The 27371-nt window shown below is 37.6% G+C and overlaps 1 non-coding gene across 1 annotated transcript; it reads left to right on the top strand.

The window, feature by feature from the left end:
• On the top strand, nt 20297-20369 carry TRNAT-UGU. The gene has a single exon. It is a non-coding gene; the product is annotated as a tRNA-Thr (tRNA).

The following is a 27371-nucleotide window of genomic DNA, read 5'->3' as shown; positions in this document are numbered from 1 at the left end:
AATTCAGATTCACATCGTACTTATTAACTCTGTGTAACGACCCAAAATCTAACTAGTCATGATGGCACCTAACCTGACCATCTAGGTAAACCAATTAATAACAATCTAATTAAATGAGATTTAATGAGAAAATAAACAATGAAATAACTGAGCTTTTATACAAAATCCCAAGGACTGGTAGTACAAATCATTAGCTTCTAAGATTTAGAGTTTACGAAGCTGGTATGAAATAAATACTTCATTAGTCTGAAATATACATGAATAGATTAATAATTCTATAAGAACAAGAGGCAGCGATGACAGGAACACAAGTACATTTTCAATTTTAGCTCCTGCCATACACATCAACATCAATATCAAAAATCTGCACGCGGGGTACAGAAGTGTAGTATGACCGACCCCATATACTCAATAAGTAATAAACCTAATCTTAGGTTGAAAGCAGTGACAAGCTTGGACAAAGTTCAGAGTCCAACACCAATAGAAAAGAATAATTCGTAACAATATATGAAAAGCAGTACAAGTAATGACTCAAAAATATGATACTCAACTCATTGACAGAAAACAGTCATGCTTTTCAGGTATAACAGTAAAACCCAAATCTTTCACCATAATCACCAAAAAGTATGAGTAAGTCAGACTTCAGAGGGGCAGATCCAGCCCAAGTGCTAATAAATCATGTTGCAGCGGGCCGTCCGATACCATCATGAATTAATAATACCTGTTGCGGCGTGCAAGTTGATCCCATTATGAGTCAATAATACTTGTTGTAGCCTGTAGCCCTATTCCATCATGAATCAATAATACATGTTGCGGCGTGCAGCCTGATCCTATCAATATCACTCACAATCCGGCTCTCAGGCCCCAACTCAATCATAAATATCTCCAGTATCTCGGGCTCACAATGTCATAAAAATTAGCCCAAAATGATGATACGATGTATCACTACACAGTATCAAATAATCAATCGAGCTATAATTTATACGGTGCACGCCACATGCCCGTCACCTGGCATGTGCATTACATCAACACCAAATATGTAAAACTTATATTCAGGGGTTCATACCCTCAGCACCAAGGTTTTGAACTCCTTAAATTGTTGTTGAGTTTTATAACTTCAAAAAGATTTCACTCTCAAATAGTGAAAATTGGACCCAGTGACTCGTTACTGGGTTTTGAACTTATAAGATTTGAACCCCATAAATTGTTGTTGGATTTTGAAACTTCCAAAAAAAATTCAGTCTTAAATTATGAAAGTTTGAATGCCATAGTCGTTGCTGGTTTTTGAACTTATAAATGTTTGAAACCCATAAATCGTTGCTTGGTTTTGGGACTTCAGAAAAATGTTACTCTTACATTATGAAAGTTTGATCAACCTACTAACTCATAGCTGTGTTTTGAACTTATAAAGATTTGGACCCTGGGAATCGTATTTATATTTTTAAACTCTAACATATTTTCACTGTTAGACTGTGAAAGTTCGAATCCCGTGACTCGTTTCTAGGTTTTAAACGTATAAAAGTTTAAACCTATTAGTCGTTAATGGGGTTTGAACTCCAATGTATTATGTTGGGGATCCACTTGTATATCTTCGAATTGCAGCATCGATTGCTAGAGTTGTTCTGTATAATAGTAGGGGTGTTTTTATCCAAAAAAATTTACTTGTGAAAGGAGTTGAAATAAAAATAGTTTTTTAATACTGACTAAACTCTAACCGTAAGAGCTAAATGTAGCTATTTACTAATTACTTCCATATTTAAAGATTGGATCAAGTTGTACTACTTCAGCTAATTAACTAAAGATTGAAAGAATATGAAAATTGAGCGAGAGCTGTTAATAATAATCGGAATACTACTGCGACTAAGATACGATGACGATATGTTTTTACATACTGGGACAGACTATTATTGTGCATCAATTGTAGCTTCATCTCAATGACTTTTCACAAGTTCTCCTTACCCTCAAGCAATTTCTGCCTTTTTTTTAATGCAATTATCCAGTTTCAATGCTGGGCACAGTTGTATTCAAAAAGGATCGGTGAGGGGGTAGGCCTAACCTCATAAAATACAACTTAGTGATTCCATCACTTGAAACAAAACTAGAGGAGATATATACAGAAGGGGGTTCTTCCTCTGGGAAGATCGAATGATATATCTCTAGCTGATAAAAAAAATTAGCTTTGTTGAATTTGGTTCTGATACTTGGCATTTGCCACTTATCCAAGAGGAAATAGCCTTTAGCACATGTAGGAAGTTGTTGATATGAGTTAATACTATTACCCGAGGTAGAGGCCAGTTTCGCAAGACAGTATGCAACTTGATTGCCTTCTCTGTAACAATGCTTTACTGTTACATTGGCATGTTGAATAATGTGCAGCATTCTATCAATCGTTTGTTTGATTTTCAGATTGTTGGTGTCCATATTAATCAACATGTTTGCAATCACCATAGAATAGAGTTTGAGGATAAAATTAGTGTAACCTTGTAGCTTGTACCATTTCATTCCAAACACAGTAGCTAGAGGGTTGTTATCACACTGGACAGCCTTCGAGAAGGCCATAATAAGATCACCGTTGATATTCCTTATGATGCCTCCTATACCTGCTTTGTTGTTTTCTCTGATGTAACTACCATCGGTATTAGCTTTGATACATCCTTGATTTTGTGTCGACCACAGAACTTGACTCCAACTTTGCATTGGTTTCAACTTTTCAATTCTTTGGCAGAAATCTAGCCAAGGGAGGTGGTTGTCCCAGCTTGGTATAATCTTCGAAATGGCACCTTATATTCCACATAGCTTGATGCACCATATTGTTGGGTTGGAACTTCTTTCGATTACCATATTTACACGATGTTCATTGTTTCCATAGTTCCCAGCATATTGTTAAAGGAGCTATTTGAAAGATAATTTATGGACCTTGTTCTTTGAACTTGTTTCCCACCATCTCTTGAAGGTGCCCACCACCGACTCTATTTGATGCCTTATTCCCAGTGGATTGCAAATTATATTCCATGTTATTTTTGGTGTCTCGCTTCCATTGAATGCATGGTCCATAGTCTCCACCTGCGGCAAAGAACAACAAGAACATCTAGAAACAATGTTAGTGCCAAATTACCAATTATATCATCAAAAGGTAGTCGCCTTTTGAGTAACCTCTAGGATAGGAAAAAGATTTTAAAAGGTATAGACTTTTGCCAAATATTACTAATGAAGTTATTCTTCTGCTTTTTCATTCGCACTAAGTGCCAAGCCGATTTATTATTGAAATGACCATCTTCAACTAAATTCCATATTGGAAAGTCCTTAAGATTTCTGTTGCCAATATCCACCTTAGTAACAGTATCCATCAGGTGAGGAGGGATAGTGCCTGCCAATTCGTTGGTGTCCCAGGTACCTTCATGGATGAAATTTCTAACGAGTAGCTTGGGATATTTACCCGGGCCCTGAACTACCTTGGCCAAAGCACCTTTGCCCGTCCAGTTATCCCACCAGAAACTAGAATTGCCTTCTTCAATTTTTTAAATGATATTTGGCTCAGCTTTGATCCTTGCCTTCGTCAAATCCCTCCAAATGTGAGTCAGATGGGGTAGGAACTTTGGTAGCCAAGTGAGCTCTCTTGCAATATTTAGCATTAAGAAAAATGGCCAAGAGGGAAGGTTGAGTCTTGAATCTCCACCTTCTTTTTAAAGAGAGAGTTTCAGTGATATCTTCCATTATCCTGACCCCCACACCCCCTCATCTTTAGGTAGGCAAAGATTATTCCATGAGGACCAGTGATAATTGTTTTTTCCTTCAGAAAACCCCTAGAAAAAATTGTTGAAGTGTTTTTCCGTAAGATTGATGACGCTTTTGGGAGGGTTCATAGCAGATAAAATGTAGGTAGGAAAGGATTGGAGGACATGTTTGATTAAGGTTATCTTCCCTCCATAGGAAAGCATTTTCCCCTGCTAAACGTTGAGTCTTTTCACGATTGGAGGACATGTTTGCTTTAGCCATATCATGCTTGATAACCACATTTTCCTCATTGTTGTTCTGCTTTATGTTGTGGATAATTTCTTGTGCTAATTGCACATTGTCAGTAACCATCCGACCCTTGATGAAACCACTTTGATTAATGGAAATTATTTTCTCAAGCATAGGGTTCGGTCTTCTAGAAAGAATTTTAGAAATAATTTTGCTGGTGAAGTTGCTTAGGCCAATAGGCCTGAACTCAGAGAAGTTGGTTGGGGAATCGACTTTGGGGATTAGAATCAGACATGGATGATTATAGAATTTGGTCATACCCTTGCCATTAAAAAAGTTCTGGACAAAATCTACAATATCAAACTTGATGATATTCTAGCATTTTTGATAAAAGGTGCCATTAAATCCATCTGGTCCCACTGTACTTGAAGCATTCACACTAAATACGGCATCTCGGATCTCATCCTCGTTAGGTATAGCATTGAGCATATCATTATCTTCCTTAGTATACAATTAGGGATACAGTTGAGGACCTCATGATTACTGAATTGATGCTGAAGGTTAAAAAAATGCTTGAAGTGATGCACAACCACCCTTGAGATATTTTCATCCCCTTGGACCCATGAGCCATGATCGTGTGAAGGTGGAGCCTGCATCTCCTGTTTCTAATTAAACTATGGAAGTATTTGGTGTTGCTATCCCTTTCTTCATACCATTTCTGTTGAGCTTTCTGTCTAAGGATTGCATCTTGCATACTTAGGCACTTGATGTATTCTGCTTGGCCTTTATTGAGCTCTTCTCTGGATTGATTTGTGTTGTTAATAGTGTCAATCTCTTCCAGGTTTAGCATTTTTGCTTCCCATAGATTAACTTGTTCAAAACATTTCCAATCTTCCCTTTCGACCATCTAGTGAGACTCTTACTAAAAAGTTTCAATTTCAGTTGTAGCCTCTACATGGGGTTTTCAGAAACTTGAGTGCTCCAAAACTCTTCTACCAGGTTCATGAATGATGGTTGCTCAGCCCAGAAATCTAGGAATTTGAAATATTTGATGCCAGCTTGAGTCTCCTTTGGAATTTGATGAGGAGAGGCCTATGATCTGAGCCACTTCTAGTTAGGTGCTTGACCATATTAATCTGGAAAAGTTGGGTCCATAGGTTGTTAACAAAGACTCTGTCGAGTCTCTTTCAAATCCTTTTTCTAGGTCTCCAGTTGTTGCACCACATGAATTTAGGGCCCATAAACCCCAAATCCACCACCTCACAATTGTCCATACAGCTACTGAACTCAAAAGTTCTGTCCATTCTGTGAGGATTGCCACCTTTTTTTTTCCTCTGGATCTAATATTACATTGATGTTGGGTCTGGAAAAGTCGGGTCCATAGGTCGTTAACAAAGACTCCGTCGATTCTCTTCCAAATCTTTTTTCTAGCTCTCCAGTTGTTGCACCACGTGAATTTAGGCCTATAAACCCCAAATCCACCACCTCACAATTATCCATACAGCTACTGAAGTCAAAACTTTTGTGCATTCTGTGAGGATTGCCCCCTTTTTTTCCTCTGGATCTAATATTACATTAAAGTCACCCCCAATGCACCAAGGACTATTGATGTGAGTGTAGATGTCTTCCAAACTGCTCCAAAGCTCCCTCCTTTCATTCTCAGTACACTTGGCATATACTGCTGTGAGAAATAGATCACAATTAGCTGGGGTGTATTGTATCTTGATGGTCAGTTGCTGCTCTTTATTGTCGACCACACTGGTTTGATAGTTCTCTGACCAAAGAAAGCAAATCAGCCCATTCTCGTTGGCCATACTGTGTTGAAAGCCAAGGAATTTCATATACTTGTCAATTTTATTAATGCTAACAAAGGGTTCAAATATTTCTACAAGCTCCACTTTGTACATGTTGATAAGTTTTTTGAGCCTGGGAATGGCTTTTTTTTATTTCACACCTCTATATTCCAAAAGATGGAATTAATCATAAGTCGAGGGAAGATTAGTTTGTACTCCCTTCCACATTGGAAGAGTTCTGCTTCTCTTTAGTTTTCTTTCCCGTCTTTTTGCTTCTATTTCTGCTCTTGCTCTTTTGGATGAGTGAGAATCCCTCATTGTCTTCTTGGTTGCTTTGGGCATTTCGCATTTGGTCTTCAGAAATCCTCACCGTAACCTTATTTGGTGAGTTCACTTCTATCTGATGATCGGCTTTCTTCGTAGGGTGAGGTTTATTTGTAGATGGCTATAGAGATTCAACGTCTAGTTGGACTACTATATTAATCCCCGGTATTGCTTTGATCTTTGAGGGAACACTGACTGATCCCTCATTAGTTGTGAGGTATTTGGTTAAGTCATGTTGAGTTTGTTAAGTGTTGGTGTGTTGACTGCTCCTTTCCTTTTCTTGAACCATATTTCTTTGAATGTTAGAGGATTCTTGCACCACCTATTCTGATCCTTCAAACTTTCTGTTTGTTTGACTGGATATACTACACTCTTTGAAGTCGTTGCTAGAGTCGTTGTCCCTGTTAACATCATTGTTTCCTATATCAAATGTTCACACCAGCATCATTGTTTTCATCCTTTTTTCCTTGTTCTTGTTGTTGTCGATTGACTTGATCCACCTTTCCTTTGTTAAACCATTTGTTGCCGCTGACTTGATACCATATTGGTTTAAATTATACTTTGGATATCTTTTGGGGAAGTCTCTTCTTTTTGCTGATTTTCCTTTTCTTTTTGGAAGTTTTGGTCCTAATGTCATTGATATCATCTGTCTGTTCTTTGTGTTGAGTAGGCATACTGTTTTGGATATTATCTATCTGCTGAAAATTTTCCTTCTCAGCAGTTTGTTTGGTCGCCTCCTTTTCTGCTGCTTGTCTAGGAGCTTCATTCTGCATAATCTTTGGCATTTGCTCTGTACCTATGACTCTGCTGCCATCCATAGTTCCATGAGCCTTACCATTCTCATTGATTGTGGTAATATCTTCTTCAAAAGCCTCTTTATTCCTCTTGATCTCAGCCTCTTTCTCCTCCGCTGCTTTCTTTCTTTCAATGGCCCGACAATTTAACAAATTTTGTCCCAATTTCTGCAGTATTTGCAGTACTTAGGAATTCCTTCATACTCGAGTTTTTGAACAAATCCTTTTTGAGGAGCATTATCATATACTTGTCCCACATACACAGAATCTGGTTGTGGTTTTAACAATTCAATCTCCACTCTAACCTCAGCTACACTTGGTCTTGTTCTACCCCTAGTCACTAAGTCCATTTCGAGCGAAGTACCTACAGCGCTAACTGTCACACCTCCTTTTTACCGCCCGAGTGGATACGTAACGGAGTTTTTTCAATTAAAGTGACATGATTCGGAATGAGATTATTTTATTTATTTTTCAAAGTCACCACTTGGGATAATTATTTTTGTGTCCCAAGTCACCGGTTTATTTTTAAAATCCCAAATCGAGGAAAATCGACTTTATTTAAAAGTTTGCGAAATCAGAAATTCTAGATAAGGATTTTTGCTAACCCGAGAGAAAGATTTTAGGCATTCTCGAGTTTCGTGGTTCGATGAGGTCGCTTAAACTATTAATAATTGGCCTATTATTTAATTTAGTACATGTTTTAAACCTATTGTGCATTTTTAACTTTTTAAACCGCTTTTAATTATTTTATCCGCTTTTAGGATTTATGAAATTATTTATTGAACAAGTTACGATTATCAAACACTTATTTTTTTTTTGATACACATTGCGAATCATGTCACGGGAATCATACCCACGATCTACAACATGTTTAATTTATTAACATTATTAGAAGTTGTAGCCGGGTCACATAAATGTACCCCTGGATTTGGAAATTATGTATCACAACTACGTCACGGGAGCCGTACCCGTAGCTATGATAATTTTATTATAAATGCGCCTAAAGCAAACTACGAATGTTCGAAGTATTTTTCTATACTAGTTATGAATGTTCCAAGTCTTTTCCATACTAGTTTTGGTATTAATATGAGGGCCATAGATTAAGGGGTTCAAATGTGGATGGCACACCTCAATTTATTTTTAAAAAAAAATTTACTCAACGAACACAAATTATGGATATTCATATTTAAAACTAATTTGAAATTTGGTATCACGACTACGCCACGGGAACCGTACTCGTAGTCCTCACGATTTAATTACATGCCTAAAGCAAACTATGGGTGTACATATGATTCGCTAGCTTAATATTGACAGTTGTGAATGGGATAAATAGTTTAAGTCCAAACATTCTGCTTCAAACACACAAATGGTTCCCAATGACCATAGTCTGTGACTTGCGTCAGTTCTTTTGATAACAATCCTAAGCAAAAGTGCTCGAGGCAAATGCAAACCCTGACTACACAAAAAGTTCTCTGTATGGAACACTAAAGGGAAAAATTTTGCCTTCTCATTTTTTTTTGTTCTTCTTACTTAGATCAAACAATGCAAAAATAATACTCTCTTACTTCTCTTACTTAACAGTTAAATCCACATTTTCAAATACCGCATTCAAACTGTAAAGTCGACCACTCTTAAAATATGCCTATAATCAAAGTTAAATTGGACGGATAATTCTATTCCAGATGATGCAATCGAGAGCCAGGACCTTTTATTCAAAGGTCACTTTCTTAAAACCGAAAATAACATCAAAAGAAACAAAAGGCTATGATCGGCTGATTTTAACAAATTCCACGAAAACAAACAACTTGCAAACAAGTGTTTTAAAAAAATCTAGAAGGCTAACAAAAGTCACCGTTGGTCTAATAGCTTTGATATGCTAACACAATCAATAATAATAAAAAAATCAAAATACAGAGACATCACAAATAGACTTAAATTATGATATACTAAACTTAAAACATAAAATGAGATCTGAAGATAAGCAACATTGAAATCCAATATTGATTTCCATAATCAAAAACTTTTCTTCAACAGAAGTGTGTTCTCGTCTAATATGTAACCCAGAATTTATTGAAGAGTACCTGGAAATTACTGATTGCTTAAAAGCCAAATAAAGACTAAAAGAACGAAGATGGAGCTCAGCAAATCAGCAGTATAACAGCAAACATCAGTAGAATCGAACAACACTTTGATCTGAGTTCTTCTTCAAAAAAAAAAAGAAATAAACGGGGAGCCTCTTAGTTCAAATCTCAGTCCTTTTTTTTGTGAGAGTGTCGTGGGAGCCTCTTATTTCAAATCTCAGTCCTTTTTTTGTGAGAGTGTCGTGGGTGTGTCGAGTGAAGAACAAGAAGGTGCAGCAGCTGCTTTTCTCTTTCTCGCTACTGCTGCTGCGTTTTGTTGCTGGAAATCGCAAATTTGGGTGAGCTTTGCTGGTGTTTTGTGCTGGAATTGGAGCTAGAATTTTCTGTGTTCTTGGCTGAGAAGAAAGTGTTTCTAGGCTAAAAGTGAGGAAGAAGAAGAGGGGTCTGTTGAGTGAGAGCGCCGTTCTTGTCTAGGTTCTTTAAAGGGGGAGGGCTTCTGATGGTTTTTGATGAAAAATGGAGAAGAAGACTTCTAACCCCAGATGCGTCATTGCTCTCTGTGTGAAGGAGAAGGGGGTCTCGTTATTTTTTAGGTCTCAGATAGGGGATGGAATCTTATGTCTTTGTTCTCTAGGTCTAGGTTTTAATTAAAGGGGATGAGTTTTGGTTTGGGTCGAATTTGACTTGTTTTGGGCCTCTTGAGGCTTGGCCAATTCAAAATAAGACAACTTTCTTTTTCTCTTTTGTTCTTTTTTCTTTCTTTGATTTTAGAAAAAATCTAGTTGAATAAATTACACAAGCTAAATAAAATCCTAAATTAGGCTTTACCTTAAATTATTTGTAAAGTTAATCTTACTTATTTTTACTTATTTAACACTAATTAATTTAAAACTAAAAGCTAAAATGTGGACATGACTATTATAGTAATTTTTGTGATTTTTGTTTAATGAATGCAATTATATTATGAGAGTTTCTCGGAATGAGATTATATTATGAAAAATTTTATGATTTTAAAATATTAAAAATGCATAAAATGCAACTAAATAAAGAAAAACTTCTAAAATCCCTTAAAAATTATTTTTGGTATGTTTTTAGGAGTTATTTTCATGCAGGGTAAAATTTAGGTGCTCACAGCTGTCCCTCTTTGCTCGGAAATATGAAGAGTTTTCTGGCAAAGATAACGAGCAATTTTTGCCCGTTTGAAACTCCATTTGGAAGCATTTTGGCAAAGTTTGACCGAATCTTGCTTTAGAGGTTGCCTACATATCCTTGGCTATAAAGGAATCAAGTCGGTGTAGTTTTGGAAGTTTTGGTAGCTGGGACTACCGAAAAACTATGATTTCACTGTTGTTGCTATTGTTTCTGCTTGCTGAGCTCCTTATACACCAAAATAAAAAATAAAAAGCTAAACTAGCTAAGCCTATCAACTATGAGTTACAAGATTCCTATCTATAAACCTTCTAAAGCTTGATCTTGAGTCTTGGCTGGTTCTTTTGCAGACTCTGATCTGAATCTTCATGCCCGTTAGCTACAACCGCTGGATCATTCTTCTCCAGCTTTTCGGATCAAGCCGGGATATGCAAAGCTTGTGAATTTGATTATATCTTGAGCAGTCCACATCTTTTATCCGCTTCTATCCTTAGAGTTCACTTCTTTTCTTTTTTTTCTTTTCTTTTATTAGGATTTAGACTTTTTCTTCTGGTTATCTTCGTGCGTTATGGTAAAAACTTGTTCAGGCACCAAACGAACGAAATTTTTCTGCCCCAGTTTACACTAGGAAAATTTTGTGAGTTATTGTAACAAAATATAAACTATTTCTTTATTGAAAGCAATTAAAATCGGGATTGTGTATCCCTGAGAAAAAGAGATTAGGGAGTGGAGACCCTATATCTAAAATAAAATCAAATGGGGATCGAAGGCCCTAAATTTGGAAGATTACCAGGTTATGCTGGAAAAATGATCGGGTTATGCCAGAAAGGTCCCGGGAAGGTCCACGGGTTATGCCAGGAAAGTCATCGGGTTATGCCGGAAAAGGTCTTCGGGTAATGCCGGGAAAGTCATCGAGTTATGCCGGAAAAAGGTCCTCGGATTATGTCGGGGAGAGTCATCGGGTTATGTTGGAAAAGCTCCATGGGTTATGCTGGAAAAGTCATCGGCTTATGCCGGAAAAGGTCCTCGGGTTATGCCAGGGATAGTCATCGAGTTATGCCGGAAAAGGTCCTCAGGTTATGCACGAGAGAGTAATCGGGTTATGTCGGAAAAGGTCCACGAATTATGCCGGGAAAGTCATCGGGTTATGCCGAAAAAGGTCCTCGGGTTATGCCGGGGAGGTCCACCGGTTATGCTGGGAAAGACATCGGGTTATGCCGGAAAAAGTCCTCGGGTTGTACTGGGGAGAGTCATCGATTATACCGGAAAAGGTCCACGGGTTATGCCGGGAAAGTCATCGGGTTATGCCGAAAAAGGTCCTCGAGTTATGCCGTGGAGATACACAGGTTATTCCGGGAAAGGTATCGGGTTATGCCGAAAAAAGGTCCTCGGGTTATGCCGGGAAGAGTCATCGGGTTATGCCGGAAAAGGGTCCTCGGGTTATGTCGGGGAGAGTCATCGGCGTCGTTGGCGAATTTTGGAAGTTTAGAAGTTCTTAGGCTTGAAGTCCAGGTTGATTTGGTATTTTACTGTTGTTTTGGGTGTTCCGGAGGTTCGACTAAGTTCGGGTAGTGATATATGACTTATTGGAATTATTGGTTAAGGTCCTGAGGGCCTCGGGTGAGTTTTGGATAGGTTTGGGTTGTCTTGCGCTTGTTTTTCTTATGTTTCAATGTTGTTTCTTCAACTATAAATGATATCATATTGAACAAATGAGCTTCGGTTTCTTTTTTGATTGAAGCATTAGATCCGTATCGTAATTACGAACCCGTAGCAAAAAGAATGATCGAATATGTATATCGTATGAGGATTTTAGGGTCATTTTACTAAGAATTAGGTTGCTAGATTTTTCAAATTAATTACGAAATTGCCACTAGCAGCGTATTTAAAAATCTGCACTATTTGCAAATATTAAAACCTACATACCTCATTCATTATAAGGTCAATCGGGTGATTAAAAAGCCTAAATTGACTAGAATTTCACGACGAATCTATTGGAGGCACAAATACAAGTTTCGGGATCGTTTGGCATGAGAAATGAGGTAGAATAGCTGACAGAAAAATATATAAAACTAGGGTTTGTTCATTTGGTCATATTTTGAATTGGGGAGCTCGGATTTGGGCGATTTTGGACGCGATTTTCACCATATAGATTGAGGTAAGTGTTCTCTACTCGGTTTTGGTTATATTTTGTGAATCCATCATCGTTTTTGGGATTTGATTGATGATTTTCAAGTGGAATTGAGCGAGTTAGGGTTTGAGTTTTGGAGAGTTTTAAGTGAGGACTTAAGGGACCACACATAGTTTGATTTTGATAAATTTTATATGGTTAGACTCGGGAGAGAACGAGGTTTATGATTCTGCTATATTTGACTGATTTCGAGATATGGGCCCGGGGGTCGGATTTTGGCCGATTTCGAATATTTGGCATATTTTGTAGTTTTTATTGTGGAATTCGATTCTTTAGCACATGGTGATGGTATTAATCTAATTATGGCTAGATTCGGAGATTTTGAAGACCGAGTCCAGAGATGAGGGCATCCCGGAGTAGGATTTTACGCGGTTGAGGTAAGTAATAGTTTTAACTCTAGCTTTGAGGGTATAAACCCGGAGAAATTGATATCATGTGATTGTTTGGTGGTGATACCCACGCTAGGTGATGGACGTGTGGGTGTGCACCGCGAGGGATTGAGACTTGGTCCGTCCCGTGAGGCTTGAGGCCTAATAGCCATTATCTGTGTTTACGTAGTTACTTGTTGTTGAACTTGTTTGCCTTCATGTTAGAGATCATGTTTAGGCTTTATTCATGCTCAAATTATTTGTACTGAGTCATAGAAATTATTGTACGTGTTTACCTAAGACTCTATTATTAGCTAATATGTTGTGATACTTGATATGGGCTGTGTTCCCTTATTTGCTGATGATGGTGAGGCTAGTGAGGTAGATGTTTGAATAAGGTCGAGGGCCTGGTTGTGAGGATATTAATACCATAGCGCATGAGTTGTCTGCGTAGCACGTGAGTTGACCATGCGGATCCAGGTATTGATATGGTAGCGCGTGAGTTGTCCGTGCTTAGTGCTTGGGCTTTGGGATCCCCTCCAGAGTCTGTACACACCCCCACTGAGCGTAGAGTATTGAGTGTATTGAGTGTTGAGTGCTGATTGCTGAGTGCGAGTGATGAGAGATGGAGTGACATTGTTGTGAGGTTGAATTTACTTTTGCTGTTGCTGCACTTACCTGGTAATTTCTTTGTGGTATTTGTTAGTATGAAATTTACCTATTTATTCATGTTTATTGTAATTTTCACTACTGCTCAGTTCCTTAGTTATTTTTGTTACTACTGAGGTGGTTGTATTCATACTACACCTTGCACTTTATGTGCAGATCCAAGTGAGTTAGAGCGTAGCGATTGTTGAGTTCAGGTCGGCAATCTTTGGAGACTGCAAGGTAGTTGCTAGTGTCCGCAGGACCTTGTTGCTCTTTTTGTTATTTCCTATTTGGACAATTAGATAGTTTATATATCTTAGTTCATAGTTTTAGACACTCATGACTTAGTGATACCCCGATGATTGAGACTCATTTCCGTATTTTTCTATATTATATTTAGATTTAATTTAGTTTATGAAAAATTTAAACATTGAAATATTTTATTAATTTCTTATAATCGGTTTAGTAATATTTTGGAAAGTGGGCTTGCCTTGTAACACGATAGGCGCCATCTCGACCATGGTTAGATTTTGGGTCGTGACAAGTTAGTATCAGAGCCTAGGTTACATAGGTCTCATGAGTCATGAGCAGGTTTACTAGAGTCTTGTGGATCGGTATGGAGACGTGTGTACTTATCTTCGAGAGGCTGCAGAACCTTTAGGAAAACTTCACCTTCTTGAATTCTTATCGTGCGGTATTGATTCAGCTTGAAGTGTAACTCTTTGAATTCCTTTCACGCATTCGTATGTGTACATGAGCGCTCTGTATCAGTTTTGCATCGACGGATTGTGATTCCCTGGATGAGGTGCAAGATGTGATTTCTGTGTGTTGATGTTGGGCCAGTCTGAAGGACTTTAGGTCGAGTTTTGACTGTAGCTTGAGCGCTGAGGTGTTGATTGTGCGAGCACGTGCTTATATGTCCATTGGTATCCCTATTAGTGGAATTTGTGATTTGATGGCTAAGTGGAGAGTATGATTTTACTACGAGATTGTGTTCGGATTGATTCAATATGACAAAAAGGGTTTACTTTAGATGTAGCAAGGACTAATGGGTGTTTGATTTGTGACTTGATATAGCTTGTTCAGGATCTGTCTGATAAGAGGTTATTACCAGCGTTTGGTTGTTTTGGGCAGCTACTATGATTAGAAATCATCAATGTGAGTGTTTGAATTATGTGGTATATTATGTGATTTCAGGTATGTTTTAGACTCGTTTGAGGACAAACGTTTATTTAAGAGGGGGAGGATGTAACGATCCGATCGTTGGCTCTGAGATTTATAGCCATGTTTCCCCATTTATGATTCTTTGTGTGTTGTTCAGCTGTGTTGAGTTGTATAGAGTTGACAGGTTTCGTCGGCGTCGGGGAATTTTGGAAGTTTAGAAGTTCTTAGGCTTGAAGTCGAGGTTGATTTGGCGTTTTGGTGTTGTTTTGGGTGTTATGGAGGTTCGACTAAGTTTGGGTAGTGATATATGACTTGTTGGAAATATTCGTTGAGGTCCCGAGGGCCTCGGGTGAGCTTTGGATAGGTTTGGGTTGTGTTGTACTCGTTTTTCTTGTTTTCGACGTCGTTTCTTCAAGTATAAATGATATCATATTGAACAAATGAGCTTCCATTTCTTTTTTGATTGAAGCATTAGATCTTTATAGTAATTACGGACCTGTAGCAAAAAGAATGATCGAATTTGGAAATTGTATGAGGATTTTAAGGTAATTTTACTAAGAATTAGGTTGCCAGATTTTTTTCAAATTAATTACGAAATTGCCACTAGAAACGTATTTAAAAATCTGCACTATTTGCAAATATTAAAACCTGCATATCTCATTCATTATAAGGTCAAATGGAGTGATTCAAAAGACTAACTTGACTAGAATTTCACAACGAATCTATTGGAGGCATAAAATACAAGTTTCAGGATCGTTTGGCATGAGAAACGAGGCAGAATGGCTGACAAAAAAACATATAAATATATGATTTGTTCATTCGGTCATATTTTGAGTTGGAGAACTCTGATTTGGGTGATTTTGGAGGCGATTTTCACCATATGGATTGGGCTAGGTGTTCTGTTCTCGGTTTTGGTTATATTTCATGAATCCATCATCATTTCTAGAATTTTTTGATGATTTTCAGGTGATATTGAGGGAGTTAAGGTTTGAGTTTTGGAGAGTTTTAAGTGAGGATTTGAGGGACGAAATGGAGTTCGATTTTGATAAATTTTATATGGTTAGACTCGGGAGAGAACGAGGTTTATGATTCTGCTTTTTTGACTGATTCCGAGATGTGAGACCGGGAGCCAAATTTTTTCCGATTTCGGATTTTTGGCATATTTTGTAGTTTTTATTGTGGAATTCGATTCTTCATCACATGGTGATGGTATTAATCTGATTATGGGTAAATCCATAGCTTTTGGAGATCGAGTTTAGAGACGAGGGCATCCCGGAGTAGGATTTTACAAGGTTGAGGTAAGTAACAGTTTTAACTCTAGCTTTGAGGGTATAAACCCGAAGAAATTGATATCATGTGATTGTTTGGTGGTGATACCCACGCTAGGTGATGGGTGTGTGGGTGTGCACCGCGAGGGATTGAGACTTGGTCCGTCCAGTGAGGCTTGAGGCCTAATAGCCATTATGTGTGTTTACATAGTTACTTGTTGTTGAACTTGTTTGCCTTCATGTTAGAGATCATGTTTAGGATTTATTCATGCTCACATTATTTGTACTGAGTCATAGAAATTATTGTACATGTTTACCCCAGTCTCTATTATCTGCTAATATGTTGTGATACTTGATGTGGGTTGTGTCCCCTTATTTGCTGATGATGGTGAGGCTAGTGAGGTAGATGATTGAATAAGGCCGAGGGCCTGGTTGTGAGGATATTAATACCATAGTGCATGAGTTGTCCGCGTAGAATGTGAGTTGACCGTGCGGGTCCAGGTATTGATACCATAGCGTTTGAGTTGTCCGCGTAGCACGTGCGTTGACCGTGCGGATCCAGGTATTGATATGGTAGCACGTGAGTTGTCTGTGGTTAGCACTTGGGCTTTGGGAAACCTTCCGGAGTCTGTACACACCCCTAGTGAGCGCAAAGTATTGAGTGTATTGAGTGTTGAGTGCTGAGTGTTGAGTGCGAGTGATGAGTGATGCAGTGACGTTGCTGTGAGGTTGCATTTACTTTTGTTGTTGCTGCACTTACCTGGTAATTTCTTTGTGGTATTTGTTGGTTTTATGAAATTTACCTATTTATTCATGTTTATTGTAATTTGTGAAAATAAATAATTGGACTATTTTACTTAGCTCGTCACTACTGCTCAGTTCCTTAGTTATTTCTGTTACTACTGAGGTGGTTGTACTCATACTACACCCTGCACTATATGTGCAGATCCGAGTGAGTTAGAGCGCGGCGATTGTTGAGTTCAGGCCGGCTATCTTTTGAGACTGCAAGGTAGCTGCTAGCTCTGTTTTAAAAGGCAGAATTGGGACTAGCCCGGGGCTCGCCCTGGGGTAGAGCACTCGTAAAACGCCCCTGGGCTTATGTGTGGGGCTTAGTTCCGTGAGACTTACGCCTCCGCCATCGGGGCTTACGCCCCTGACACGCCCAACGCCAAATGTACTAGGCTCGCCTAATAGAACTTTATGCAATTCTATGTAACTAACCTTGTAAATCCTCAAATTTTCTTAATAAATTATTTACTATTCAAAATTACTTTTTTCTTAATCATAAATAATTGAGTTGAGAGTATTTTATGTCATAATGAAAATAAAAATTATTGCACGTTATCCACTAAGACTGTTGTGATAGTTAATTTTAAATAAATCTTTCATTTAAAAGTTATCTATTTATTAATTTTTGTTATGTCTTTACTATATAATAGTCCATAATTTTTTATAAATATTTTTTTCCACGTTTACGAGATACAATACTTATTAATTTAATAGTTCAGTATTAGCTGGTAACTATTTACAAATAATAAGTTATCATTGTATGGTAAATTATGTGTCACTTTCTTAACTTGTTGAATCTAAAAAATAAATTATGCTTGAGAATCATATTTAAATTGTTAATTATGTTTTTACATAAATTTTCTTTCAAATAGAAAGCATATTAAATAAAATGAGTATTTTAAGAAAAATATCAAATCATAATATCGAAGTTCTTTCAAGATTCATTACTCCTTAAGAGAAACACATAAGATTTTGTATCGAATACATTACTTTTGATGTTTGAGTTGTAACAACGTTGCAGCTAATTTACTTATTATGATATATGTCATACTTTTCGGATTATTCATAGTTGAATTATAATTTATAAATATTTTAAATAGATTATTTGTTATAATTTTGTGAATTTAATGTAATTTTTATAATGATTTCTTATTTTATACATCTTAAAATTCTTGAAATTAATAAAATTTAAAGATCTGTGGGGCTTACGCCTCATGTCTCAAGGCTTACGCTTCGCCTCGTCAGAGGTAAAACGCCTTGCCTCGCGCCCCCGCCTTTTAAACATTGGCTGCCAGTGTCCGCAGAACCTTGTTACTCCTTTTGTTTTTTCTTCTTTGGACAGTTAGACAGTTTATATATCTTAGTTCATAGTTTTAGATGCTCATGACTTAGTGACACCCCAATTTTTGAGACTCATTTCCGTATTTTTCTATATTATATTTAGAGTTGATTTAGTTTATAAAAAATTTAAATGTTGAAAAATTTTATTAATTTCTCATAACCGATTTAGTAGTAACATTTTGGAAAGTAGGCTTGCCTTGTAATACGATAGGCGCCATCACGACCATGGTTAGATTTTGGGTCGTGACAAGTTGGTATTAGAGCCTAGGTTACATAGGTCTCACGAGTCATGAGCGGGTTTAGTAGAGTCTTGTGGATCGGTACGGAGACGTCTATGCTTATCTTTGAGAGGCTGCAGAACTTTTAGGAAAACTTCACCTTCTTGAGTTCTTATCGTGCGGGTATTGATTCTGCTTGAAGTGTAACTCTTTGAATTCCTTCCACGCATTCGTATGTGCACATGAGCACTCAATATAAGTTGTGCATCGACGGATCGTGATTCCCTGGATGAGGTGCGAGATGTTATTTTTGTGTGTTGATGTTGGGCCAGTCTGAAGGACTTTAGGTCGAGTTTTGACTGTAGCTTGAGCGCTGAGGTGTTGATTGTGCGAGCACGTGCTTATATGTCCATTGGTATCCCTATTAGTGGGATTTGTGATTTGATGGCTAAGTGGAAAGTATGATTTTACTACGAGATTGTGTTCGGATTGATTCAATATGACGAAAAGGGTTTACTTTAGATGTAGCAAGGACTAATGGGTGTTTGATTTGTGACTTGATATAGCTTGTTCAGGATCTGTCTGATAAGAGGTTTATTACCAGCGTTTGGTTGTTTTAGACAGCTGCTATGATTAGAAATCATCGTTGTGAGTGTTTGAATTATGTGGTATATCATGTGATTTCAGGTATGTTTTAGACTCGTTCGAGGAAAAACATTTATTTAAGACGGGGAGGATGTAATGACCCGGTCGTTGGCTCTGAGATTTATAGCCTTGTTTCCCCTATTTATGCTTCTTTGTGTGTTGTTTAGCTGTGTTGAGTTGTATCGAGTTGATAGGTTTCGGCGTTGTTGGCGAATTTTGGAAGTTTAGAAGTTCGTAGGCTTGAAGTCGAGGTTGATTTGGTGTTTTGGTGTTGTTTTGGGTGTTCCGGAGGTTTGACTAAGTTTGGATAGTGATATATGACTTGTTAGAATTATTGGTTGTGGTCCCGAGGGCCTCGGGTGAGTTTTCGATAGGTTTGGGCTGTAGTGTGCTCGTTTTTCTTATGTTTCGACGTCGTTTCTTCAAGTATAAATGATATCATATCAACCAAATGAGCTTCAGTTTCTTTTTTGATTGAAGCAATAGATCCGTATCATAATTACGGATCCGTAAAAAAAAGAATGATTGAATTTGGACATCGTTAGAGGATTTTAGGGTCATTTTACTAAGACTTAGGTTGCTAGATTTTTCAGATTAATTACGAAATTGCCACTAGCAGCGTATTTAAAAATCTGCACTATTTGCAAATATTAAAACCTACATATTTCATTCATCATAAGGTCAAATTGAGTGATTCAAAAGCCTAAGCTGACTAGAATTTCTCAAGGAATCTATTGGAGGCATAAATTACACGTTGCAGGATCGTCTGGCATGAGAAACGAGGCAGAATAGCTGACAAAAAACATATAAAACTAGGGTTTGTTCATTCGGTCATATTTTGAGTTGGGGAGCTCGAATTTGGGCGATTTTGGAGGCGATTTTCACCATATGGATTGGGGGTAAGTGTTCTCTACTAGGTTTTGGTTATATTTCATGAATCGATCATTGTTTTTGGGATTTGATTGATGATTTTCAAGTGAAATTGAGGGAATTAGGGTTTGAGTTTTGGAGAGTTTTAAGTGAGGATTTGAGGGACCAAACGTAGTCCGATTTTGATAAATTTTATATGGTTAGACTCGGGAGAGAGCTAGGTTTATGACTCTGCTATTTTTGACTAATTCTGAGACGTGGTCCCGGGGGCCGGATTTTGGCCGATTTCGGATTTTTGGCATATTTTGTAGTTTTTATTGTGGAATTCGATTCTTTAGCACATGGTGATGGTATTAATCTTTTATGGTTGGATTAGGGGCTTTTGGAGACCGAGTCCAGAGACGAGGGCATCCCGGAGTAGAATTTTACGCGGTTGAGGTAAGTAACAGTTTTAACTTTGGCTTTGAGGGTATAAACCCGAAGAAATTGATATCATGTGATTGTTTGGTGGTGATACCCATACTATGTGACGGGTGTGTAGTATTAGAATTGTGATAAATCGAAATTCTATATCGCTATATTAATCCATATGTTCTAGAATATTCAATATAATATTGAATAGTTAATAACTAAGATTCCAATTTCAATAGTTTAGTCAATTACTATGCATATAAGATTTCTGTTATGTGGGCCCGTTTAGCTCAGAGGTTAGAGCATCGCATTTGTAATGCGATGGTCATCGGTTCGATTCCGATAGCCGGCTTTTCCCTATTCTTTTTTTTATTCCATTTTTTAGATGATTGATAATGTTCCTTTTGGGTGTGCACCGCGAGGGATTGGGACTTGGTCCGTCCCGTTAGGCTTGAGGCCTAATAGTCATTATCTGTGTTTACGTAGTTGTTGATACCCAATTTTTCCCTAAGTATTTTTTATACCCAAATATTTCCAAAATAGCATATTGGTGCATATATAAGCACACCCAAGATTTTTGGCACTTTTAATGATTTTTAAACCCAATTTATTGCCTATTTTAATACAACAAAATCCAATAATTATTCCCAAATTATCATTTTGGTGAATAATTCATTTCATTTTGACATTTACACCTAAATATAATTAAATTAATTTTTGCATATTTTTTACAAATTTGTTTGGTATTTTAAAGCTAAATTGCATATAATTGCAATTATAGCCTATCTTGTAATTTATGATATTTAAAATTAATCCCAGCATTTTTTAATTGATATTTATATAATACTTATTTACCCAGTATGTTTAATTTGTTTTAAAATCAATATTACCATTTTTATAAAATTAAAAGGGGAAAATTGGCTATTTACGATCTGGCCTTATTGCTTTTCAATTTTAGTCAATTTGGCACTCCATTTCAGCCCCAATTGGAAACCCAATTACCCAGCCCAATTAACACGCCTACCCGACCCATACCCTTTCCTATTATACCCAAACCCGTTCTTCATTTAACCCGTTTAATCCCAGCCGTTGATCCTTTAGATCAACGGCTCACCTCTTCCCTTTCCTTTTTAAATTCAAATGACCCTAAAACCCTACCTCATTTCTCTCGACCGCCGCCTCTGAATCCTCTCCTCTCTCAACCTACCTCAAACCCTAGCCGTCGCCTCTCATCGAAACCCTAATCTATGGCTTCTCAGGCTCATCGGAGGCCTATACTAGCCTCTCATGGCTTCTGTGTGCTCACTTCTAAAGGTCCAATGACCAGATCTTGAAGGGTTCCGACCAAGCTTTGTTCGATGACTGTTCTCCGGTCGTCTTCAACCTTTGTCCGACCAGTCATGGCTATTCGAGTTGGATCTTCGACTTCTCTGCTCAGATCGATGGTTTCCAAAGCCTATCTCGTCACCTAGGTTTCTTGCAAAACCTTAATCTCTAAGGTTCCTTCGATTTATTTTAGATCTGTTCTGGATCTATGTGTGTGTGAACCTTCTATGCGTTTTTCTCGAAGATTCCCTAATTTTTGGTTTCAAAACTCTTTGTTCTTTTAACTAGGGTTTCATGTTAAGTTATTTCAAATCACTCTTCTTTGATTATCGACATGTTTTACTGTGTTTTGTTTGTGTTATCTTCTATCTGAGTTAGCATGTTTTCTTGGGGTTTTTGTTTAAGTTTCTTGGTTTGTTTGTTTATGGTCGTTTGATTTACCTTAATTTTTATTTGAGATTAGCATGTTGAAAACCCTAATTTTGTGATTTTGTTTGAGTTTCTGCTTGTTAGTATTCACTTGATTTACCTCCTTCTATATCCGAGTTAGCATAGTGAAAACCCTAATTTTTTGGGGCTTATCCGAGATTCTGAACCTGTTTATTTGTTTATCTGCTTATCTCCTCTAAACTCGATTGATTTTCGAAAACCCTAGTTTCTTTGGGGACTATTCGATTTCTTTGAAGTTGTTTGTGCAACTCGTTTGTAAAATTGCAGTGTGCTTCCATTCTCTTGACTATTTTTGGTTCTAAGTTCTTTGCATGTTTCTGATCTTCTTCTCTATTGTTAAACACTGAAACTTGACTATCATGCTTCGAATGTCTTCCTTTTAGTTACTACTATATGCTGTTATTTTGCCATAACTTGGCTTCACGTGTCTATTATTTGTGCATTCATCTATATATACCGAGTTCCTTTTGTAATCGATTCTCAAAACTTGTGATTAATTTTCAAAACTTTTCCTTTGTGAAATTCTAATTTTACTCGCCTGTTAAGGGGTAATTGATTCTTTTCCTTTGATGGGCCTCCCTGAATCTTTCCAAAAATAATTTCAAACCCTGTACTTAGACTTAATTGCCCATTGTATTACCTTACTGCTTCTTTTATGGCAACAACCATTCTATTTACAAGGCTTATTCTCCCTTTCCTTATTTAAATCCTGTTAGTATCCGTTTGAATAAGAATCCCTTGATTAAAGGGGAGTCTTATACTAATTTGATTCTGATTTGTGACCATGCTATATTTGTGATAGATTTGTACTTGTTACCTTATTTCTGTACACGTTTTCAAAGCTATAAATACTCTCCTCCCTTTTCTTTGAACACACACGAACACAGAAAGCAATCTGAGTTCAAAAATCATTCTCACTTAAAACTCTCTCCCTCTTTCTGCTACTTGTGCTACTGTGGACTTTGTTTACTCTACTTTCTTCTGCACTTTTTGCTTCTCTACTGGTACGTTCCAGTTAATTTACATGTCCCAACAACAATGTGTTTCATTCCTGCCTATTTCTGTTCATGTCTTTCTTGGTTAATATTTGTTTCTAGCTTGCTGTAACATGTTTCCCTTCCCTTGTAATTCAATGTTAATTTACAAGTGCATCCTGTCAGTTGTTTGTCATGTATTTGATACTTTATGAATCCCAAACCCTCATATCCCCTTTGTATGCTTTAAGTTATGGTTTAGAAACATGGCAATGTCTGAAATCATTGTCCATGGCTATGAACTGGACCCTTTGGGGTCCTAAGCTTGTCAATTTCCCATCCCCATTCCCTACTGTGTGTATGCTGAGTAACAGCCTTGGCCTGCCAGTACTTCTGATTACTCTTCAGGCCATGGCTTGACCTCCAGTAGGTCTGTACTCCCTAAATGCTTGATCATATGTTTGGTCAGGGGTGTGCCAGTCTTATTGTGGCTGGGCATGACCACCAACCTGCCTGGGTAGTCCTCTTACCCTTTTCTATTGCACTTACACTCAACTCCTAGAATTTAAGTTCTGCCCCCCTTGTGTGAGCCTTGCCTTGGGACCCTGGAGCTCCCTCTGAACTTGGATACATAAGGGCTGGCTCTTCCACACTGCACAACTCAATTTCTATGAATATCTTGGGTGTATGCACTGCCTGGGATTCCTGAAATCCCTTGGATCTCTGAAACACCTTAGATAAGAAAAGGCTTGGAAATCTGGATCTCGGAAGTGGTTCCATCTCATATTATTACGCCTCAAGTCTGGATTAGGCTTCTCGTATATAGCTGAGGATTTCTGATGTATTTTTATTATTTCAGTTGTTTCTTTTGGGTTGTAATAATTTGTATAAACTCTGGGGAACTTAGTGAAGAATGGGGGATGGGATTTACTTTCTGCACCAAGGGTAGAGATCCTGCCTATAGGTTTAAATTTTCTTTTATTTCTGCAAGCGCACCTAGAAATCATGCCTATAGGTTTTCAACTTTTATTTATGCATATCCGCCTAGAAATCATGCCTATAGAGTTTAAACTCTTATTTCTGCATATCTGCCTAGAAATCATGCCTATAGATTTTCAACTTTCATTTCTGCATGTCCGCCTAGAAATCATGCCTATAGGTTTTTAAACTTTAATTTCTACAAAACTCACGTCTAGAAATCATGCTCATTGGTTTAATATTTAATTCCTGCAAATACGCATAGATGTCCTGCATATAGTTTAGTTCCTAATTGTTCCGCAATTTCATATAAAACATGGTCTACCAAACTGCTGCATTCTGCAAAACGTCATTAGGCAAACTATTTGTAGGTTTAAATAATAAAAACTGCATGTAGATGCCATGCTCCTAGGATGTTGTTAATGTCTAAAGGGTGTCCAAATCATTATTCATATAGAAAGCATGCCTATAGGAAGTTTCGAATCTAAATAGAGATAATACTAGTTGTTAAACTTGTATTGTCTCGCTAAAATTAGTAACCCTGTTAGTTTGTGCATCTGTTTCTAAAATCGGTATATGTCACACCTAGTTCTAATTAACACTTAAGTCAATCAGATCAGTTTTCAAACAACTGCATTCGAGTATGCCTAATGTAGACTTTTAACCTAAAAATATGTGTTGAACCAGTCCGCTCGTCGCTTTATTTAAATAAGACCAAAAATCAGTACGTGAAAGACATGCTAAATTCTGTGATTTTCGAATGAGATGGAGGCATATTTGAGCCCTGAATGCTTGTTTGCTTCCCCTTTTATTTGCAACTATTTGTTTTGGTTGACGCCTTAGCATTTTATCCTTTGAAACTTCTAAAATCCCCAAACCCCTTTCCCTTTAGGATTAGTAGTCCATTTACCTCCAGGACTGATATGATCGGGACGGGTAATAGCATGCACTAAGTAAACGATACCATTCCGCGCTTTAATACCTTGACGGGGTGGGGAGGGTAGACATGGAGATGATGATTACACGATAACACTACGCGTACAATTGGGTATCAGTGTTGTGCGAATGATCCATGTAATGTAAAAACCTAGGACCCCCCTCCCTCTTTATTAGCTCAATAATTTTCAGAATTTTAAAAGTTGTCGCACCTTCAACTTCTGTTTCTTGCACTTCTTTTTTTAAGTTGCTTGCACCAATTGTTTGACCCCTCCCTTTACTTGCGTATCCCTTCAATCACAAAACTGTTTCCTTCCTGAATTTCAGCACATCTTTTAACCCTTTTATGCTTTCTTATTTGAATTTGCAATACTTGCTTGTTTATTCGTGTATGCATTTAAAATCACAAATGTAGCATGGCCGGGAACTACACTAGTGGATCTTGAGTGGTGTCTAACACCTTCCCCTCGAGATAATTTCAAGCCCTTACCCAAACTCTAGTTTTCATCTTTAATTCTTCTAAAAGTGTCCTAATGCACTATAATCATTAGGTGGCGACTCTCCAAAATCCAAAAACCCAATTCCCAAACGGGAAAAGAGTTGTCTTCCCAAATGTCGTAAACCCGATTCTCGCTTTTAGAGAAAAAGGGGGCATCAACAGTAGTTACTTGTTGTTGAACTTGTTTGCCTTCTTGTTAGAGATCATGTTTAGATTTATTCATGCTCACATTATTTTTACTAAGTCAAAGAAATTATTGTACGTGTTTACCTCATTCTCTATTATCTGCTAATATATTGTGATACTTGATGTGGGTTGTGTCCCCTTATTTGTTGATGATGGTGATAATAGTGAGGTAGATGATTGAATAAGGCCGAGGTCTTGATTGTGAGGATATTAATACCATAGAGTGTGAGTTGTCCGCATAGCTCGTGAGTTGACCGTGCGGGTCCAGGTATTGATATCATAGTGCGTGAGTTGTCCGCGTAGCACGTGAGTTGACCGTGCGGATCCATGTATTGATAAGGTAGCACGTGAGTTGTCTGTGCTTAGCACTTGGGCTTTGGGAGCCCCTCCGGGGTCTGTACACACCCCCAGTGAGCGTAGAGTGTTGAGTGTATTGAGTGATGGGTGCTGAGTGCTGAGTGTGAGTGATGAGTGATGGAGTGACATTGCTGTGAGGTTGCATTTACTTTTGTTGTTGCTGCACTTACCTGGTAATTTCTTTGTGGTATTTTTTGGTTTTATGAAATTTACCTATTTATTCATGTTTATTGTAATTTGTGAAAATAAATAATTAGACTATTTTACTTAGCTCGTCACTACTGCTCAGTTCCTTAGTTATTTCTGTTACTACTAAGGTGGTTGTACTCATACTACACCCTGCACTTTATGTGCAGATCCAAGCGCGGCGATTGTTGAGTTCAGACCGGCTATCTTTGGAGACTCCAAGGTAGCTGCTAGTGTCCGCACGACCTTGTTACTCCTTGTAGACATGTGATTTTTGACACTCCCCAAGATTTTTTATATTTTAGCACGTAAATATTTAACTTAGGCCTAATATAGTTATTTCAACTCATTTGTACTCTTTTACTTATTTTATTACAAGAAAACGAAAATTACAAAAAATAGTTTCATTATTGTATTTTAGTCATTTTTAATTTTGAAAATGCCAAAACTAGTTTTGTTTTAACGGTCAGTCTTGTTTTAATAGTTATTTTTGTTTAAGTAGGATTAATTAATAAATGAGATCGTATTTTTAGTCTCGTTCGCGGGAAAAGAATAAAACTTTGGCTCGAGCAACCCATTTTTTAGGCCTAATTTTTGAACATTGCCATACTACCAAGCTCATAATTCCTAGGTCCATACCCCTAATCTAAAAAACCCTATAAAAAAGACATAAAATAGACCCTAGACCTACATATACTAACGCCTAATATCCTAAAGGACTAAAAGATCCGCCGTTCAGCACAAAATCCCACCCCCATCGACTCATCTTCTTCTCCAAGAAGCAGCTCTTTCCCCCTCCCATTCTGATTTCATCTTCTTCAACACATACACAATTAAAAGAGCACAAATTGAGGGGTGGGAAAAATAGAGAGAACACACGTAAAATAGAGGCTAAAGACGTGTGAGTAAGAAAGATTAAAAGCACCATTGCTGGCCAACGTTATGCGCCGGAACCGTTTGGTTTCAATTGGAAACCTTTAGATCTGAGAGTCGAGGTCGCCGTTTGAGAGTTGAGGCCATTTGAAGTCAGTTCGCGGTTCTTGTTCGTGTTTTCCGCCAAGCTTCGAAGTCATCGGAGATCGTTGTCCAAGGAGTCCATTTCAGTCGTTCGTCGAGGTACTATCAATGGTTTCCGGTTTGAGTTCCGTCCAGAGGTCGTCGGATTGAGTTCGTAGCAGGTGGACGAAGATTTTGGTATTTGTTTGTAATGCAATTTCGAGAGAGTTCATCATCGATGTCGTGAAAGGTATAAACGTTTCTTAAAACATCTTGCATAAGAAAAAGCTTGCGGTGAACGATTGTTGCTTTTGTTTATGATTCAACGTGATAGGTAATTGAATGAATTGGGAGGATACAGTTTACGCTGTTAATCACTAAATATGTTCCAATTTGGACGGCCTATTGAAATTTTGCTCTTATATTTCTTAATTGTCTTGTTTTATTTTATATGCACTACAGAATC

The sequence above is a fragment of the Nicotiana attenuata genome, chromosome 11 (genome assembly GCF_001879085.1).
Source record: "Nicotiana attenuata strain UT chromosome 11, NIATTr2, whole genome shotgun sequence".
NCBI classification, from domain to species: domain Eukaryota; kingdom Viridiplantae; phylum Streptophyta; class Magnoliopsida; order Solanales; family Solanaceae; genus Nicotiana; species Nicotiana attenuata.
The sequence above is the reverse complement of the archived record's forward strand: the minus strand, read 5'-3'. Positions and strand labels throughout refer to the sequence as shown.